The sequence below is a fragment of the Octopus bimaculoides genome, chromosome 4 (assembly GCF_046866305.1).
Source record: "Octopus bimaculoides isolate indiv1 chromosome 4, ASM4686630v1, whole genome shotgun sequence".
NCBI classification, from domain to species: domain Eukaryota; kingdom Metazoa; phylum Mollusca; class Cephalopoda; order Octopoda; family Octopodidae; genus Octopus; species Octopus bimaculoides.
In genome coordinates, this window is record NC_142931.1 from 133,987,187 (window position 1) to 133,992,186 (window position 5,000).

The window sequence follows — 5,000 nt, forward strand, 5'->3', positions numbered from 1 at the left end:
CTTAGATAATATTTTATTGCTAAGATTACTGATGCAGTTTGTTAAATAAGATTATACTGTCATGGCTGCTCCTATCGTCTGCTGTGTACCAATACCATCATTCCCTTCTTCCTATGCAATATATATATATATATTTCATTACCAAAAATCTAGTTGCCTCTACTTTTGTCTTATTTGCTTGATTCATTAATTCATTTTTTAAGTCCCTGCACTAATAACTCAGAAACAAGAAAAACTACGAAGTCCAATTTTGTAAAACAATTGTCAATAATTCGCAATTTTTTAAATTACTTATTTTGCTTTGCTTTCCTTAGCAAGTTATTTGGACATATGCTGGCCCTTGCGTGTCTTTAACGTGGTGTACTCAGCTACGAGCATTCGTTACAGATTCCTGATTTCGTACCCACGTACATTTTTTCCCCTTTTTGATGTTGATGTTAGAACAATTGCAGTTCCATAGACATACAATTTATACATATACAAAAATATGGAATAATCATGGCTGGGTTGCTTTTATTCTTAGCTCTGCTTGGTAAGATCTAAACTGAGGCTAAGAAACATCAGTAACCAATTGCAGTTTTATCGTTGGACCAGTTGCAGTAGAGATAATGCAGGGACTTCTTGGGATAGCTCGACCTATAGAAACTGATACCCAGCTGGTCTGTATGCTATATGTCCCGCTTGTTGATTTGGGTAGTACATTTAATGCTACACTATTTTAATTGTAAATACAACTTGGCCAAATGGTTAAGACGTTCGCTTCGTATGGTTATCACGAAGACCCATGTTCGATTTCACTGTGTAGAATCTTGGGCAAGCGTCTTTTATCATATATCCCGGGTCGATTCCAACCCGTGTAAGTGAAATATAGTAAGTCCACATTACTTCGTAAGGAGTATACGCCGGTTTTCCGGTTTCTCTGGCGTATGTATTCCTCCCTGGATGGGACGCCAGTCCGTCGCAGGTTTACTCATTTCTACCAGTTGAGCGAACTGGAGCAACGTGAAATGAAGTGTTTTGCTCAAGAACACAACGCATCGCTCGGTCCAGGAATCGAAATCACAATCTTATGATCATGAGTCCAACATCCTAACCACTAAGCCTCCACTTGTGAGTGAAATATGGTACACAGAAATATGGTTTGTACCTGTAATTCAATGGCACCTACTTGTCACTCTACGTCACGCTGAGAATGACGTTTTAATTGTTCTCAACATTCTTGCTAACACCTAAAGAAAGGTTTGTCAGTTTGTGGCGGAGAGGGTTCTTGTTTCTCATCGAGAATGTAACATGAAAATTCTAAAGGGATTCATAATGAGTTCAGTTACTATACTAAACTGTAAAAAAATATGGTGCGCTGTAAACATTAAACAATGTTGGACAAGTTCTTTCAATCCTGAATCAGATACTGATTATAATGAGCTACAGGACCGAAGATATTGCTCTCTGTCTTTTCCCTAGGAATTTCCATTCCAATACTTCTTATCCCACAGCAACGAGTTTCGTTTTTGGTGAGCATGTACCTACTATGATATTACTGTATTCGTGGTCTGTGGAATATTCAGCCACATTCACGTTAATTCAATGAGCCGAAAGAACTACGACTGGGCATTTTTGTCCGATGCTCAAGCGATTCTGCAGCACGCCACCTTATTGACAGCATTGTAAAATTGAGATGTCATTCCTGTAGTGCCGAGTTCAAATCCTGCAGCGCTAAAATAATACCGGTAATAAACCAGGGCTCTATTCAGAGAATGGGGGAGATTTATATTTCATCCGCTTAATGGTATAGAACCTGGCGATTAGCACCATTTTCTTCAATCACTGAGAGGCTGGAAAGACGATTAACTTAATTTGTATACACACATATACAAATGCATATATATATATATATATATATATATATATATATCTGTGTGTGTGTGTGTGTGTGTATAAAACCAACTACCCGTTTGTTTGGGCTGTTACCTAAGATTAATACGAAAGACATACGTCTTTGTAGCAGTCAAAAGAACAGCCCAGACCTCATGTCTACTGGTGAGAATAGCTGTTTGTGGTAGTTATCCATTCATGTTACCAATTACTAGATAGAAAAATTATTGCACTCTATACTGATACTAAATAACTTTATGTCTGTATTGGTAATTCGATTTTCTGGAAAGTGTGTGTTTGTCTGTGTGGCCGTGCATGTAGCTGTATTTTTTTCCCCTTTTCGTTTTAACAGTTTCATGTAGATTGATGCTGTCTGGTAAAGTTCACTATTGCACAAGGCAAATAATGGTGTTCTTCTAGCGTCTCCTATCAACCAATATAAAGTAAGATTAAGGTTGTGAGAAACGGCAAAGATCGATTGTCCAGTGTGAAGCGAGGTGGGAGTTCAATGCTTATGAAAAGACCCGCCAGCCAAACATCATTGAAATGTTGCTTCAATTGTTCGGAAATGTTTTTCATTGCTAAAAGTATGCTTCGCCTCCCTCTTCCGCACCTTACACATCCCGACGGCTGTCGACTCTTTCTTTAGCCTCGGCTGAGTCAATTTTAAGCAAACACGACCGTGTTCATACAATACGTTCAATGTTATCGTTCGTATACACAAACACTATCCTTCAATTTAGGCCCGGTGGCATTTACTGAGACAAGTTGTGAGACGATAAAACCTCCCTGAATTTCACATAAACCTCTGATGGTTCTAGTGAGGCGAAAACATATTTACGCATTTTGAGCTCTTCTAAAGGAATTCTGCCTCTAATGGAGACAAAATTTTGATTTAATTCCTCATATCTAGATTATCCAATGTCACTCAACGTCCTCCCCTGCAGCCAAGGAACTGTTTCATCTGTTGTAGTGTTAAGATCCGTCAATGCTGCTTATAAATTCATTTGACCGCTTCTTCGTAGAAACTAAACGGATTAAGTGGTCACTATATGTGAGATTTTACAGCAAGATATGTCTGGGGAAAGCTGTAAATTACATCAAGCACCTCATTTATATAACATAGTACGTGATGAAGTAGCCAAAAACAGGTTATCGCTCCTGTAGCTATGGTTAGTGAAGTCGAAGATATTTCAAAACAGAGATCACATTTAAATAAACGATGGTTACTTATCAATATCCATGAAGTGATAGACTGAACAGAGAGCAAAAACAGATTCAACGAACTATATAATGTAATATTTAGAAGAAAAGACACTGATTAAATATCTTTATGAACAAAGAAAAAATGATTGCTTATAAAACAGAGTTAAGATGGTGTTGTTCAACGCATATTGGAATTGGCATCTACAGAAGTCAAAGTACATAGTCCCGTAGTATGCCGGACTAAATACTATAAGGTATTCAGTTCCATCTCTTTATGGTGTGAGTTCAAACTCCGCTGAAATTGCCTTTCTCGTTCGTTTGTCTTAGATAACTAACTACTAGTAATGTACTTCGGGTCAGTTTACTAGCTTTGAATCCTGCAACGCACCGGCGTCCTTTTCAAGGGGTATGTTGTGATTTCGGTAACTTATACGCCATGGAAAATGGAAAACCGACCTTATGAGCCCTTGGACTCCAGAAAAATATTTTTAAAATTCTTGCTCAACAATAAGATAAAATGGACGATAAACTACTCTGGGTCGAAGAACAATCTTCTCTTTACTCATTTATATTCACACCAGGGAAATGAACAACCGGAGTTTTGTGAAGATGGTATTTAACACATTGCTTAGAGAAAGAAGCGTTGAGCAAGGCATATACACAAGCAAAATGACAAACGATGATGCTATCGTAACAGATCAGGTGTGAATCAGCATAACAACTGCTAAATCTGCTTCTGTATTATTGACCAATACAGGATGTCATTGTACATCTGGTTAATTATCATCAGATCTGATATTGTATATCAGATTAAAAAACGATTCATTAATATTTGTCATCATTAAGGCGGCGATCTAGCAGAAACGTTAGAACGCGGGGCGAAATACTTAGCGGTATTTCGTCTGTCTTTACGTTCTGAGTTCAAATCCCGCCGAGGTCGACTTTGTCTTTCATCTTTTCGGCGTCGATAAATTGAGTACCAGTTGCGAGAAATAAGTGTACAGCGAGGAATTTTCTCTATGAGAAAACACAGTGAATGCCTTGTTTATAAGTTCCAACATGCTTTTAACATATTCGAAATGGTAATAACATTGCATGTATACTTATCACTACTTAGCGCTCCCATCCCGTAATAATAAGATGTGTCCTTGTTTAAGCTGTTTGATTGTAAGCTCACGGAAATTTAGCTGCTTTTTCTAGCATGCGTTACTTCTATGCAACGGTCTTCCTTGTTGGTTCATACATATAAAAATATACATAAAACAGTAGACGGTGATTTCAGGAAAACATGGCTAACGTTTTTAATATGTCTAGCGTCCACTTACAGACCCTCTCGTTGGCTCGCTGCATCTGTATGATTGTATATCTGTGTGTGTGTGTGTGTGCGTGTGTGTGTGTGTGTGTGTGTGTCAAATGCATATATGTGTGTTGGTTTGTATGTGTGTATCATAGTATAGTTTTCTATATATGCGTTTGCTTTTCGTTGTTTATGGGTGTATTCGTTGTTTAGGGTGTATTCGTTGTTTAGGGTGTATTCGTTGTTTGAGCGTGTGTGCGTGCATGAGAGTGAGGGAGAGAGAGAGAGGGGGGGAGGAAGAGAGAGAGAGAGAGAGAGAGAGAGAGAGAGAGAGTCAGTAAGCCGTGAAAGCAAACATGAAAACAGTACATGAAGAAGCAATCTTGAAGAAAAAAATATTAGTGAAAGAAAGAAATCAAATTGTAACTGTTTGATATTTGAAACAATACAAATTAATGAAGAGGGGGATAAGAGGGATGTTTTTTGCTAATAATAATAATGATATTGCGCTGGTAATATGATACCAATGAGCAGAAAGAGCAGTCGAGCTCTGCATATGTAGTGTAAAATAGAAAGAAGCAGTGACGAATATGTAAAATTGTAAATCAGAAATAGATAGATAGAT

General features: G+C 37.8%; 1 protein-coding gene across 1 annotated transcript in view; it reads left to right on the forward strand.

Moving 5' to 3' along the window:
* The window catches only part of LOC106874589 (PR domain zinc finger protein 14-like), a 132,095-nt gene that overhangs the window by 85,837 nt on the left and 41,258 nt on the right, over window positions 1–5,000 (forward strand). The window lies entirely within an intron of this gene.